This window comes from Vicia villosa, linkage group LG7, assembly GCF_029867415.1.
Source record: "Vicia villosa cultivar HV-30 ecotype Madison, WI linkage group LG7, Vvil1.0, whole genome shotgun sequence".
Taxonomy (NCBI): domain Eukaryota; kingdom Viridiplantae; phylum Streptophyta; class Magnoliopsida; order Fabales; family Fabaceae; genus Vicia; species Vicia villosa.
In genome coordinates, this window is record NC_081186.1 from 23627218 (window position 1) to 23644051 (window position 16834).

The window sequence follows — 16834 nt, forward strand, 5'->3', positions numbered from 1 at the left end:
ACCGTCACAGTTTTTTCGGTGAAACCCCCTATGATTCTCAACCCAACCTTAAGTTACAACCTACCTAAATTAAACGTTATCACCCAAGTCTAGGTGGCACACTGTAGCGGGGAAATTCTGATATCGAAGCCCTGGAATTGACTCGACTCAATATTTCGTTTGAAATTGCCACCGCGCTTTATTTTTTCAAAGGAAAAGGGAAAAGAACGAAAAACCCAAAGTTGTTTTTTTAAAGCACAAGGAAGAGAACTCACGTTCGGGTGTTGATTATACAAGGGGAAGGTTTAAAGCACCCCTCATATATGTGGTATTCCACAGGAACCTTTTTGAAAATCTGTGTCGTGTGTGCTAAAAAAGGGTTTATTTTATTTTAAAATAAGCTCGGCAAGACATTAAGCCTTGTGCCTACATACCTCCTCGGTGCAATGGAGAAGTCAGAGCTAATGTAGTTCCGCTTAAAGGGAAAAACGTTTTTGAAAAAAACGAATAAACACTTTATTGTCGTCGGAGAGAAATACTCAGCCATTGATCTTGAGCATGAGAACAAACGAGTTCTTTGCTTCGCAAATGAAAGAAGGGCTCCAACTCGGATAAAATCAACGAGTATGCCACTAGCTCTCTCACGCGGAAAAGATCTCATTATATCAATCAATTTCAAAATCGTGGGGTATAACCACTCGTTTCGACAATTAACAGTGTCTAAACTTTTGAAGAAAAAGCCACTAAGGGCAAAAGATATTTTTTAAAGAAAAGGTTTTGAAAAGGTTTGCAAACATAAGAAGGTTTTTGAAAAAGGGAGAAGATTTGAAAATTAAAGAAGGGGAGGAGATGAAGAGGCTATCCTATTGCGTAAAATAAAAGCTAAGGAAAGAAACGGTCTAACCAAATTAAGAAGCCAACACTTGACATTATGAGTCAAGGTAGATTTCCCATCCTTTGGAATATCAATACTAAACCAACATTATTGTAACACCCCAAATTTAATTAAATTGGTTAATTAAATTATTGAAGGATTTAAATATGGATTTAGAGGAATTTGGATGGCCGATATTATTTTAAGGGCATATTTGGAATTATTAAATTAAAGTCGGATAGTCGGAAAATAATATTAAGAATAATATTATTTATGATTCGGAATTATTATATTGAAGGAATTATTATTATAAGTGATATAATTGATTATTTGAGTTATATCTCTTATTGGGCCTAAATTGATTTTGAAGAAATATTAAACAAAGAGAGGATTTAAACACTAAGCCCAATTGGTTTTATATTAGGGTTTTAGAGATTTGGGGAAAGAGAGAGTTGTCATAATGAAGAAACAATAATAGAAGAGAAAGAGGCAAGACTATGGAGAAGAATAAGAAGCTTGAAGATTTTCATCCATGGTGTCAAGTAAAGATGCAATTAGAGACCCATTGAGTTGCTTCTATTGATAAGGTAAGGGTGGGGTTCTCTTCCTATAATGGGGCTTATGAAATTTTGTATGAAAGGAATTGGGTGTGTAGATTTATTGCATTTGTTATGTTAATTGTTGCTGGAAAATTGAAAACCTATAAATTGTTGTTGTAATTGGAAACCTATGTGTCTGGAATTGAATGTGAGCCACGGACAGCGCATCCATTGAAGCACGACGGCTATTCACTTGCATCCGTTCTTGCGTTTTCTTTTATTTTGTGTGCTGTCTCTTATATGTGTCGTTCTTCTCTCACTTGCAGTTAGATACTTAAATATACAAATATATTACTTAATGTAACACATATATAATACATGTGAATAATGGTGTATATATATTACCTGTGCATTTTATTAATGATAACATATAGTTATATATATTGGTATTAATTATGGAACCATGAAATGAGATAAATGAGTTACCTGTTAGAAACAGTAGAAATTATAGGACTAATGAAATACTAAACAGTCCCGTTTGATCGAAATAGTCGAATTAAGCGGTATAATTAGTTGTTCGGAATTTGATGAAAATTTACGTGGTAGCTAAGTTTAATTAGTAGATTAACATGGTGGTGTTATTTTGTTGAAATTGTGATATTTTACGAATCGACTGAAATTGTGTTTGGTTTAAATATTCTTTATAAATAAATTATAATAATTTAATAGAATTATCAATAGAGTTGTTAGAGTTGTCAATAGAGTTGTTAGAGTCGACAATAAGTTGTCAGAGTTGTTTTGAATTATTAAGAGTCATATTTTTATTTGTTTTGAGTAATTTTGACATGTTTAGAGTTGTCAGTGTATAACGTCGGTGTTTGTTTTTTTTATTGGAACTTTAACAATTCATATCTTTTGAACCGTAACTCCGTTTGAGTCTCCGTTCGAGGCGTTAGAAAGCTAGCGTGATATTCTTTTCAATAAAAATGGTTTTGAGCAATAGAATGCTAGAAATTGGAAATGGAGTAGAAATCGAAGTGAATTAAATTAATATAGTTTGATATTAATTGGTTAAATTAATAGTTAAATTAATTGCAATGAGTTTAATTGATTGGAATATACTTGAAGTTGGATCAATTATTCGGTTTGTCGGTAAACTACGGTATTTTGAGGATTCGTCCGTAATTGTGTTTTGGCTTGAATATGTATGTTGAGAATAATATATGTATATGCCATGATGTTGTGCTAATATTGATTCTCTGTGGTTAGTTGGTTAGCATTAAATTAATGATTAATTGCTTGATGTTGAAAGTGTGTGTTTATGTATAATTGGCAAAATGAGAATTAACATGAGATAGTATAGTTACTAGTGTTAATTGGATTTTGTGAATCGTAATTGATTAATTGGCCTTTTATATGTGAATGATATGTATGTGTTGTGAATGTTGTGTACAATTGGTGGATAATTCATCGAGTTGAATTATTGTGATATGCTAAATATTAAGATGGTAGAGATGATCTTAATTGCATATGTTTGTCAACATTGTACATGCATTCATGTCATGGTGTGCCTTGAAACAAAGGTGGTTTGCTTTGAAACATAAGCGAGGCTTAGATTCTAAAGTGAATCGGAAGCGGTAAACTATATGTTTACATTTGGTGGCTTTGATCTTGTCCGGATCTGAAGCGTGGCTAGATTCTATATGAATCGGAAGCGGTGGAACTTTGGGTCCACATTGGGTACCACATGCATAGAGTCACATGTCTTGCATTGAGTCACATTGAGGTTAAGTGATGTTTGAATATATGCATTTATGTGATTGTCATGTGTACATGAGATGTGATAATTGGAATTGGTGATGTTTTGATATATAATTGGTTAAACGTGTGAATATGTGATAATGATGGATTGTGTATATATTTGGGATAATAGTATTGAATCTTTTGAGTATTATACTATTGAATTTTGTACTTACTTGAATATGTGAAATTTATTAGATGATACTATTTACATGATTATGACTTGTTGTGTGATGAAAAGTATGTGAGATTAATGAACTGTAGAAGTATGATGTGTATAGTAGCTATTGATACTTGTGATGTGATGATTTTATATGTCTGAATCCTAGCATGCAATTTATCATATGCCCACTTATATGATTTGATATCTCACCCTTTTCTCTTGTTTCGCCGTTGCCTTTATATTGGCAACGTGCAGGTATTCAAGTATGAAGATTTAGTTGCCGTTACTCGAGTCGGTTGTCGCTCTGATACGTAGCACTCTGAGGGGAACGATTTATATTATTATTGATGTTGCTATTTAATTGTTTCATTTTGGTTGGACAAAATGTTAAGTTAACTGAAGATATTTTATTGAATACATTCTTAAGTGATTCCGCTGTGTTTTAATAAAATAAGTTATTCTATTTCAAAGGTGCTATGTATCCGCTTTATGCGACGAGGTGATTTGTTTTGTTTAATTATGTGACGCCTCATTTGTTTATTGAGAGATTTTGAAAACTCTGATTTTTTTTATATATAATTTCCGGGTAGAAATGGGGTGTTACAATTATCACTTGGGGATCCAGATGAATTTATTATCTTAGCACCACTTTGCATTAAGCACATTAAAATTCTGACAAAAATCGGGCAGAGTAACGGCTGTTTTCGGGTAAAATCCTTATCTCAATGCCTTGGAATTAACCATCAAGGACTTTCAAGGAAATACCTGCATACACAAACAGACAACAATCCAATGCCAGACAGACAGAATAACAACAGGGTAATAATAGAACAAGGGTTCAGAGGTACTAAGTCCATAAGTCCAAATCTCCAAAATGTAGGGATAGTAACCAATAGTCCAAAAGAGAGCCTTATGTGTTTTTTAGATTTTCGTTATTTATTAGTGTTTTAGCATAAAAGTAAAGTATGGTCCAAGTGGACAAAGGGAAAATAGCAGAAACATAAACATATGTCCAAATGGACAAAGGAAAAATAGCGGAATGTAAATATGATGAAATGATAAAATAAAGCGATAAAGCGAGAAATATAAAGAGCGGTATAATAAAGTGCGGAAATTAAAGTTAGTTGTTGGATGTTAAAGATAACCATCTTGAAACCTGTCAAGTATGTTATCAAAGTTAGTAAGAAAGATCGATGGTGAGTGAAGGATGTTCTCGGATTTAAATTCAATGGAACTTTATCAGAAGCTTGATAAAATCATAGCGACTACACGATAAATTTCCATAAGTCTTAAATCAACCGCATACAATTCTCTTCCATATTTGATCTTTTTTATTCGGGACACGAAATATTGCGCTATGTCAAGCAGACCGCCAAGTGATTTATGTAGAAATCACCCTACAACGTGGCCGGTCAAAACTTTATGTGCTAATGCATGCGAGAGAAATGATATGTAGATCATTCTCCGAAAGCAATACCGCACGAAAAGAAAATAGGTAATGATCTAGTCTTTACCAAGAATCCATAAGAATTCTCAAGGTGTTAAGACTTTCATCGATCAAAAGGAAAAAAGGAGAAGAAGAATAAAATCATAAAAGATAATCAACTCACACTATCATTAATATCATTCATCTAATATTATGGATTTGGTCATTTCAAACCTATCAACATCCTAGATCCAATGATATTAATGAAATGGAGGAAGAAGAATAAATGCATAAAAGATAATCAACTCACACTATCATTAATATCATTCATCTAATATTATGGATTTGGTCATTTCAAACCTATCAACATCCTAGATCCAATGATATTAATGAAGTGGAGGAAGAAGGAAGCCAAAACAAGCATAAAAAAGCAAAAAAAAAAAGCATTCTGCCAGACTGGAAATCGATTTACCTCTGTAGGAAATCGATTTCCTAAGTGCAGAGTTCAATTCTGGCGCAAAAAATAGAGTGGAAATCGATTTACCTCTGTAGGAAATCGATTTCCTGCGCACAGTTTTCAAAAAAACAGCATTATGAACTATAAAACTTGAGTTAGGCAAACATACAAACACCTTATGATCACATATCCATTGGAGCACGAATTTTCCACCAAATCACCATCAAATAGGACCAATATAGCATCAAAGATGCATCACATACAAGCACAAAAGAATCACATTATGGTAGATGAAAAAGGATGATGAAAATCACCAATTCTTGAACAAAACTTAGATCCGCTTCAATAATCACCAACACAAATCTTGATCTCTCAATAATTGAAGAAAAAAGAGTGAAATGAAAGGTGGCTTAGCTCAAAGTTTGTGAGGTTCAAGGTGTAACTCACAAACTTTATGAAAGAACAAAGAGCTTTGGTGAATTTGGTAGGGATGAGGAGAGAAATTGCAAGGGGTTTGTTGGCTCTCAAAGCTTGAGAAACGAGAGAGTAGAGGTCTCTATTTATAGAATTGGAGCAAGAGTAGTGGTAGTTTGGTCTTTTTGTGTTTGGTAATTAATTTGTGGTTAATTGGTATTTAAGTGGAATTTAAATGGTAAAAAATGGTAAAATGAGGTTTAAGTGGGTTTAATGAAGGGGTTAATTTTGATGAGGTGGAAAATTGGTAAAATGATCAAATAAAAAGGTGCCAAAATGATATCAAGCTTCCCTCCTTATATTTTTTGAATTTTGCGCACAGGAAATCGATTTCCCACAGGGGTAAATCGATTTCCACCTTCAAATTTTCAAAAATTGTTTTCTTGCACTGTTTTGATTTTTGCCCGATCTTTTACCTGTAAAATATAAACAAAAGGGACAAAACATATATTTTTTTGATTTTTGGTTAGTATAAACAAATAAAAGGCTATAAATGCTCGATAATTCCCCTCAGAGATAATCACTGTATCAAAGATAAAGCTTCACAACGGTGCTCTTGATTGATGATTGAATGCAATTGATGTATGATCTTAGGGTCAAAAATTGGGGTATGACAGATGCCCCTATTTAAGTTTCTTCGATTTGGAGATACGATGATTGGAAATCTTCGTTTTGACGAAATCGAAGAGACTTAAATATATAAAACACAATTTTTGAACCTAAGAAGCTATGCAATGTTTAATGAATGTATATGATGAGGATAAAACATGGCAACACCGGGGAGAAAAAAGGAACTCCACTGGGGAAAACAAATGTCTTGCTGGCATAACTCCACTGGGGAAGGCAAGACTTTGTTGGAGAGACGAAACTTTGGTGGGAAAAGAAACTTCTCTGGGGCAAATATTTCACACCAGAGAGGTTAAAGCATCACCTTTCGCTGGAGGTGAGAAGATGGGGTATCCTCTTTCACTGGGGATGAGAAAGTGTGCATCATGAATAAGAATGCCAATCTTCCGTTAACAGAAAACATACCATCGTACCACTGATGATATGAAGAGATGTATGTCATACCCCAAATTTGTCCTACCCTTATTTATCTGGCTTGCAACTCATAAACATACATCCATTCAGGTCATATCATTGCATGCATCTGTATCATTGGCCCTTGGTCAGAAGGAGAGACTTGAAGCCTAATATGGGGTGTCATCATCTTGTCCAAGATCTTTTGAAATCAGGGTTTTCTCATTCTCAACTCAAGGCATTGGTTAGGGGATACAAGCTTGTTGTTCATCTGGTCATCCTGAATTAGGGTTTCTTGACCAAAGTCAATGTAGTTGACTTTTTTGGTCAAATACATTGATCAAGAGCTGATTTTGTGAGGAGAAGTGGCATGATGCTTGTGTGGAAGTGTTCAGTTGATTTCCAATGGTCAGAAGCAGATTAATCGAGAATTTCATTGAAATCGGAAAAAGATCAGAACAGTTGACTTTTGGGTCAAAATCAGAGGATTTATTCAAATATTGACTTTTGGTGGAAATTCAACCAAGAAAAGTCAAAGAATGGATAAAATCAGGAGTTTGACAAAAAGTTGCCAAAAATAGAAAAATAACAAAAAAGGAAGGTTTTCATACTTAGAAAAATTTTTGAGGTTTTAAATCTTAATGGACAGTCCACTTCAGCCCTGATTTACACGTGTCAAAAGGCCTCATTTGAGAAAAATTCCAACATCAAAAGTGTTCAGATCATGGAATGCTACAATTCTCTAGTTGGGGATTTCTTCATTTGAAGCTTGTATAAAGAGATAAAATGATTTGAAGTTGCTGAAAAGTCATTTGAGCCAAGTCACAATCCAAGTCATGGGCTAGGTCATGACCTAGCATTTCATCAAGCATGTGGCATGCCAAATGTCCAGCTGGTTCTTGAGCCCTACAAAGATGCTATAAGCACAAACTTCGTATCATTCTTCTCTCCTCCATGCCCTCTATACAATGAAACAAGAATTGAGTCAATTGAGTGGATATTGAATCAATTATGAGTGTCCAAAGTCACTGCCTCACAAAGCCAACAGTGTGCATCTGGTCCAGTCATGACTTACTGCATGCGCAAGGCATTTCTACAAACACATGGTGGGCTGAATTTAAGTCCAATTTTCTCTCTCCACAAGCTCTCAGTTTGAACAAGGCTGATCTTAAACTCTTCCTTGCCATGTCCTCTTTCAAACAAGCTATGGATGGTAGCAAGTGGGCATGTATGGACCAAGATAGAGGCACTCAAAGTCATGCCCTGACTAAGTCATATCTCGGCCAGTAATATGCAGCCAAACCAAGTCACACGCGCCTATACTTTGCAGCCATGCACATCCATGTTCCCAGGTGAATTTGAATGAGTTGCAAGCTTATTATTCCAATCTTCCCAACACATAACTTGTGCTATCATATATCCTCTTCAAACTGATGCCAAAATTGAGACAAATGATGACATATACCTAGAGTTATAAGTGTGCAAAGCCATCACCATGGACATGTTGAACCAAGTAGAGTTTGAGTTTTATTTGCAACACACACCAAACCATCACTTATTTTAAAAGCCCATGCACGTGAAAGAGTGAGGAAAAGAGTTTACTACACACTCCACACCATAATCACCATGCACCACCACTTCATGCTATATAAACATAACACCTCATTTTCCAGATTGGTTTTCACTTTTCTTTTTTCACAGTTTCAAACTTCTTTCTCCCTCTCTCTCTCATTTCTATTCTCTCATCACTCTCTTCTCTCTACTCCACACATCTCTCTAACCACCCTAACAACCACCATAACAAACTTGCTAACCAACTCAAACAACCTCCACCTTCACTCTTCCACCGCCATCACCACCTTGCAACCACCACCATCACCACCAAACTCATCACTACCACCACCTCGCAACAAGCACCAACCTTCAACTCCAACTCTCTCCGATCTACATTATCATCTTCCATCAAACCTCAACTCACATCATCATCTTCATTACCACACCATTCTCTCGTTACTCTCTCTCTCCCCCTAAGAAAGTAGTTACATTCTCGTAAGTAACTCTGAACTACCTCCACCATAACCAACCGTCCAAAAAGGCTTCAAGATCCTCCATTGCCATGGTTCATCAAGTTCTAGAGAAGCATCATCATCACCTCGCCTGCACCTAACTCCATTGTTGCAAGCAAGCACCGTCTCTATTCATTACTCCAAAAGCTGCTCTGAAATTCTGAGTTCAATTCCTGGAGTGCGTGTACGAGCATAGGAAGCTAGATCCGGATTGAAAACGTGAAGGTCCGAAGATATTCGCTCAAGAACTCTTCCAGGTGAGATCTAAAGGCTTTCAACACTATATCAATCTAAGCACATCATGCATGTCATGTATACTCATCGTCCTATTGTACATACGCAAAGCTTTTTCGTTTTTGAATCTTGCCGTTCCTGATTTGCATGAATTTAAGGTGTGTATGCGTGTTTAGATTTTACATTTGAGTTCAGTGAATATTATGGATTGCAACGATGAGTTCAGATTGCGTTCTATTGAGATTGTTAGAAGTTAGGGTTTTAAGATTCATATCGGTTAGCGTTATAGAGGAAGATTCAGAGGAAAATAAGGTCGGATCTGTAATCTACACGAAAAACTGAGCCAGGCGGTGGTGGTTTGATGAATTTCCGGGTGTTGTCATGGAAGCTCCGCCGCGGGAGCCACTGGAGAAGACGACTGGAGGTCTCTCCGGCGCCGTCGTTCTTTTGTTTTATTTCCTCTTTCCATCTTCTACGTGGCACGCTGGTACTGGTTTAGTCTCCCATTTCTTGGCTTTTTGTCTTTATTCAAATGATTGTTTGATGAGGTGGCGAGGTTTGATTGGCTGGAATTGCGTTTTTGTCCTTATCTCATTAAAGTCCATACTGACCAATTGATATTTCATGCCATACGTGTATGTTACGTTCATATGATCAACCATAGTGTAAAAAATGAATAATAGGCTGGCTAAATAAAGATAGATGAATCAAATGGTTTTTTTGTGTTGGGCTATGTACACATTGGGCCTTACTATGCTGCTGGAACTGCCCCCCCCCCCCCCCCATTTGTTAAGGTACCACGCGTTTGATGGACTGGGCCAAACGCCCTTTGCTTTCTACACCACTCCTTTCACAGGCCCAAGCGCTATTGTAAACAGATCTTAGTTCATTTGAATTCTACTGATACACCCCCTGTCTGGCAATTAATAAATAATAAAAATTGATTTTCTTTTAATTCCTTTTGCACATTAATTGTTTTTTTCTTAAATAAAAATTGACAAAAACATTATTCACCTAATTAGAAATTTTTGAAATATTGTTTCCTTTTAATTGAATTTTAGTTAGTGTTTTCTTAGATTTTTAGTTGATTGATGAACCAAGAAATAAATAGTTTTTAGTCTTTAATTCAAAAATAGTTTTAAACATGAAAAAAGATGCAAATTGCTTGTGAGTATTTCCATGTGTAGTTTAGACTTAGAATTCCCCCCATAAACAACAACAATTAGGCTTAGAGATTAGGCTAGTCCCCCACTTTTTCATTCTTTTCTTTTACAACATAAAACATCTAACAAATACTCAAAATAAAATCCCATTAAAAAAATACCAAGAAAATACTTAAAAAACATTAATGAAAAAGTGAAAATCATTAAAAAGGGAATGGAAGCTTGAATCTCCCTTGTTTTAGGGAATCATTCGAGTGCTTGGATCTCCCTTGCTTTAGGGAACCATTCGGGCGTAAGTTCCCAAATTCTAAAAGACACAAACCAAAGAGTAACTCGAGTTTCCCTTGCCTTAGGGATTTCCTCGAAACACTCAAACTCTCTCTCTTCTCTCCTTTCTTAAGGGCATTTGTTATCTCCGTTCTATTGCATCCTAGGCTGTCCCCTTATGCAAGAGCGCGAGCGTTAACTCCGCCCAACTAAAAAACACAAAAACAAACAGAAAATCGTGAACCGAACTACGGCCCTCTGATTCCTGAAAAGGATACGTAGGCATCAAGTCGCGGGGCTTGAACGAGCACATTTGTAAATATTTCCTTCTTTTCCCCGTATTTCTTTTGCATTCATTCGCATGTAGATATAGACATAGTACACACCCTTTAGATAGAAACAAACATAGGTGGATACCATCGAGTACGATGGGCGCGAGGGGTGCTAATACCTTCCCCTTGCGTAACCGACTCCCGTACCTTGATTCTCTGGTCGCAAGACCCTGTTCCTCCCTTTGTTAGGTTTCCTGGTATTCCTTTCCCTTATGGGATAAATATATTGGTGGCGACTATGTTCATTTTTTGCGAGCGTGCGACAGCTGGCGACTCTGCTGGAGAATACCTAAGCAAGTCGATCCTAGCCTTTGTTTGTTTTATTTTATTGGGTGTTTATTTATTTGTTTATATGTTTACATCTTGTATATATGTTTGCATATCATGTCTATTTTCCTTCTTGCATACCATGTTTACTTTCCGCATGCATCTGGACTATATTATGGGTCCCTGTGGGGGCCACATATTTTTCTGCTTTGTTTTGCAGGTGGGGGGTTTTTGTGAGGTAAAAGGCCCACTACCTAGGCCAGTGACACATAGGATTAGCATGGATGCTCATGTTGACTCCCGTGGCTCTTGCTACGATCGAGCTTGACATGGGGTACCACAACTGGGCGGGGTTCTTTCATGGAACACTGTGTCTGGCACGCTTGTTGCCTCAAACACTTTGTACCCCATGGGAACTGTAGACCCTAGTGACCATTAGGGACCACTTGTCCGTGTCTAGACTTCATACCTGTGAGATTGGGGTGGGACAGGAAACCTTGACTCCTACATACCATTGCTTCTTCATATTTGAGGTCGGACCTTTATTTGGTCTGTTCTCACGGTGCTTGATATTCTGGTATTCAAAAAGGCGTCGAACCTTTGATCCTGTGACATTTTGCCTGCACTGAGGTTTTATATCAGTCATTCAGAGAGTATACAAATATCACTCAGATTTTGTGGACCTTGATCCCATGCTTTTGCATTGCATAACATCATTGCTTTATCCACTTAATTTATGGGGGATCCTAAAGTCTATTTCCAAAAAAAAAAAAGGAGAAAAAGGAGAAAGGAAATAGAAAAGCAGAAAAAAGAAAAGAAAATATACTCCATATAAAATAAAGCTTGGATTCCAAAAGAAAAAAGAAAAAGGAAAGTGTAAAAAGACTTTAGGATCTCTCATAAATGAAACATGCATTCATACTATCATGCATTTCATGGTTCTTTCAGAGACTTATGGGACCCTTTCTATTCAGATTTCAAGATCAACAATAGATTTGACTTCTCACCGCCACGACTCCAAGATCAACTATGGAACAACTCCGTGAGGAAATGGATGAGATGAGGGAACAAATGGGTCATCTTATGTTGGAGATGCGAGACTTGGTCCATAATCAAAATGCACTAAAAGAGGAAAACAGTCAGTTGAAGACTCAAGTGAGCCTGTTCATGGAAATTCTGAAAACGGTACTGAGAAAAGAAGGTGATGTTGTCCCTGCTGCTGCAACAGAAATTGTTGACTCCTTCTCTTCAATAGGATCTCTTTCCACTCACGGGGTACCTCAGGGAGCTCTCCCTCAACTTCAAGTGCCATTACCGCCACGTCAATCTGTTCATGTCCCTAGAATGAATCAAGGGGGCCGAATGTGTGGGCAAAAACCTAAGATGCCTCAGAGGGTTCTTGATCCGATCCCCATGCCTTATGCTCAGTTACTTCCCCGCTTGCTAGAACTTCGGTTGGTTGAGCTACGCGATTTGTCCATGCCTGAAAAGCTTCCCCCCAATTTTGATGCCAATGCTCGATGCGAGTTCCATTCTGGGGCACCTGGCCATGATATTGAGAATTGTAGGGCGCTGAAGCATCAAATTCAAGATCTCATTGACTCAAAAGTGATTTTGATCACCTCCGAGGGCATGAGTGTTCAAGGAAATAGGGTTCCATCTGTGGTGGAAGAAAAGGTTGATTCATACTTCTATGTCGGATCTACTTCAAATCAGAAGCACAATGCACCGTCTTGGATTCCGGATCTTTCACTTTATCAGTCTTTGATTGTTTCCCAGCCAAATCAAAAAAGGAAGACACCTGAACAGATTGGGTATTTGAATCATCACCAGCAACAGGGTCCACAAATGTCGAGGAGACCACCAAGAAGAATTGACCCAATTCCTATGACCTATAGTCGACTACTTTCTCATTTACTCAAAGGGTCTTTGGTCCAACTAAGGGAGTTTAAGCCCCCTCCAACACCGATTCCTCAAGGATATGACTTAAATGCAAGGTATGAGTACCATTCTAGGACATCTGGACATTCAATTGAGGATTGTAATATTTTGAAACACAAAGTCCAAGATCTCATTGACTCCAAAGCAATATCATTCACTCCAAATGGCCTGCACATAAAACGAAGAGTTCATGCATAAGTGAATGTCCGTATTCCATAAAGTATCACCAAAAAAAAAAATAATAATAATAAGCCCAAATGGAGTCAAGGCTCCTCAACTATGGCAATCATCATTTCATTTCCGTATTCTCATTTCAGTATTTCCTATTTTGTAGAAGGCTACTTCCTTGTTTGAACTCGTTGGTATGATAATAATGAAAACACCACAAATTCTCGAGCAACTTTGTCAGAATCTTTTTCAAAAAGTAATCAAGAATGTTTTGTAGAAGCATCTCTCATTCTCAAGGTTCTTGTGCTCAGTTGTATCCGTGGAGGTTGGTGTTTCAGTTGGTGTTTGAGCTCTCCTTGCAACAAGTAGCTTCTCTAAGTTTGGTGACCACGCAAGGTTCCTTCATGTTTGATGGCAAATAATTCTTCAATAAATATGCTTGGGGCTCCCGCACGAGGGATAAGCAAGACATACTCTTATCTTGAGAATTGCATCACTCGCATTGCTCGAATCCCTAAAGTAAGGCAAAAGTTTACAACTCTTGGGTGACTTCGTTGGAGCTTTCTTTTGAAGTAATCTGAAGTATTTGGAAGGAACTGCAGAAAGTACTCAAGATCAATAAGTCCAAACGGAGTCAAGTCTCCAAAACAATGGCGGCCATTTAGTTCTTCATTGCATTGTTTGTTTAAGCATTTATATCGTGTAAAAACTTGTTAATTTCTGAATGAAAATATAATACATTGTTTATGTTTGTCTTGAAGCCACCCATTCGTTTTCACTCATAAAATATTTTTGGCATTACGATACCAACATTACTAATCGCTTGCTTAGGCAAAAAGCTGAGGGAGAATGATGAAAAATAAAAACGCAAAGATCTTTAATCATGTGTTTTCAAATAAGAACCCTACTGAGGATGTACAGGCATTATTTCAAATCCCCAAACACCGGAGATATAAGGGAGATAGACCCTCGTCAACCCCTTTGAGCCTTGAAGTAGGAGTTTCTTTTTTAATCATAAAGACCCTTATTTTAACCTTGGGGCAGGGTAGTGTTCATTTAACTTGATCGAGCTTTCAAAACTCACCAAAAGGGTGTGAATCTAAGGATACAACAATGGTTATCCTTCAAAAGGTTGAGGAATGTCAAAACCGCAATGATTATCCTTATTCCATCAAGAGATCAAGAGATGACGATACCAGAATGGTAATCCTTCATCAAATCAAAGGAGTGAGGCAGTCGCAATCACCTCCAACGAATCAATGACTATGCGAGGTCACACGACTTGTTCAAAAAAAAAAGAGAGCAAAAAAAAATGGCGAAAAATAATGAAAATAAAAAAAAAGATGAAAAGAAAATGGCAAAAGAAAAAAAGATGATGAAATTGCCAAGCAAGAACAAAGTCGTGTGACAATGAATCAGAAGAATAAAAGGTGAGCGACCGCCATGTCCAAAGAACCTCATTGATTCCTCAACCATTTAAAATTCCTTGTGAGGGATGAACACTCGTGTCGAGTTAACTGGACATAGGACTGGAGAACATCACGAAGGGGGTGGGTACGAATAATTTTGAGCCTAAAAATCTTTTGTTTTCTGAAAACCGTGAACCCGGCCAAATTACAACCCTTAAAAGTCCTAATTGAAGTAGGGTTTATCTTGAAAGCGCACTCCGATGAGACAACATTTAATTGACTCCCAATGAAGCGAGACTCATATCCATGTTGGTATCGTACGTTTGCTTTATCTTACATATGCAAAAATCGAGGTTGTGTCAACTGGTTATCCATTCACAAGAGGTCGCAACCTCATTTCAATAAAGTTTTAAAAACTTCAAGACTAACATAGGCTTTGCATTAGAATTATCATTCTTAGAATTAACATTCTTTTGCATACAAAACATCTGCTTAAACATCAAAAAATTTCAGGATGAGAATCAGTGAGTAACTTGATCATGTCAAAGTACAAGAGACTTGAGAACTCCGAGGAGGAAAAGCTAATCATCTCAAATGTTGACCATCAAGGGGAAAGTTATCCAAAGAACTCCGTTGGGCATGAACAGTTAATGCTTTCCTTGATTACCTTGAAGGGAAGAGTTTGAAGACTCCGTTGAGCATGGTAAAGTTGTTTCCATGTTTGTTTGACTTCAAAACAATGAAGGCTTGAGGATTCTAGTAAGATGTACCTAATCAGAGGCAATTGAATCGAGGTTTGACCTCTCAAAGTCAGCATATTTGGGGAAATCATGTTGATAACTCTCTTCAAGCTTCCATCAATCTGAGGCAGTCACGTCGATAAATCTCTTCAAGCTTTGACCAATCTAGGGGCAATCATGTCGAGGAATCTCTCTTGAGCTCAACCAATCTGGGGCAGTTACGTCGAGATTTGGTAAATATCTCCAAGGATCCTTTGGGGCAAATTCCTCCATAAGTCACGAAGCTTGGGGCAAAATTCTGAGTTTTTTGTCGCTCCATGACCATAGGAGTTTATTTCTCCTAGAAATTTGGTCTCTCCCCAAGCACAGGAGTTTATTTCTCCTGAGAGTTGTTCTATTTCTCCAACCTGGAGCCCTTATTCGGATACTCCCCAACATGGTGAATTGAGGGAATCTCCTCAAGTGGAAAATCTTCCAAGCAGTGGCACATGGTGAGAAGTCCGAAGTCATTCTACGTTCTGGAAGGCAACAACAAGAGTGTGCCCTTACAAGTCAAAGTCCAATATCTTTTGGCACCTCTACATGGTCCTTAACGCCAAGGGTATTCTCCCAGGTGTTTACCTCACTAATGCCTTTATTTGGCATCCTGCATATAGTGTTCACTGCATATAACATTGCATCCTCAAAAGCGTAGCATATCCGTCAAAGCGGATCATTACGCCATAGAAAAATTCAAACATGCATACAAAGCATAAGCCAGATAATACAAATCAGCACTCAATCAAGACGACGATACTCCCCCACATAAAATATTGTCCTTACAAACTCCGATTGATATCTGCTACTACATCACAAATCTCCTTATGCCACGGTGCCGATACCTGATATCCTTAATCCCCAAAAGAAGTCTCATTTTCTCTCTCCAATATGGATCGGATGCAATGTCTTTCTTCGTCAGAATCGTTGTCTTCGAGGTTATTTCCCGTATGTTGCATGCAAATTAGAGCGTGAATGAGGGTGGGCATTCAACCCATCTCATTTTTCGATCGTTTGAATAACCATACTTGGTGTGTGGCAATTCGAACGATTGCCGCTCTTGAAGAGTTACACCCCGCCTTTTGGCCCGAGGGATTAATGTAATTCTTATGCTTCGTAAGCATCGATATCTCCGTGATCTCCAATGGTTACTATCATCTTCTTGTCGAGTCTAGTCGTTACTAGTCTTGTCGTGGTTATTTCCCGTGTGCTGCGTGCAAATTAGAGTGCGAATGAGGGTGGGCATTCAACCCATCTCATTTTTCAATCGTTTGAATAACCATACTTAGTGTGTGGCAATTCGAACGATTGCCACTCTTGAAGAGCTACACCCCGCCTTTGGCCTGAGGGATTAATGTAATTCTTATGCTTCGCAAGCATCAACATCTTCGTGATCATGTCTTTTGATCGAGTCTAGTCGTCACAAGTCTCCGTGGTCCCTTCCCCCGTATGGGAAAACTTTTCAGGTCCAACCCCCGT

At 37.6% G+C, this 16834-nt stretch overlaps 1 long non-coding RNA gene across 1 annotated transcript; it reads left to right on the top strand.

The window, feature by feature from the left end:
* The first annotated feature begins 1315 nt into the window (after positions 1-1315).
* On the top strand, positions 1316-3872 carry LOC131617035 (uncharacterized). The gene is made up of 2 exons (XR_009288399.1): positions 1316-1440; positions 3611-3872. It is a non-coding gene; the product is annotated as an uncharacterized LOC131617035 (long non-coding RNA).
* Positions 3873-16834: the final 12962 nt, after the last annotated feature.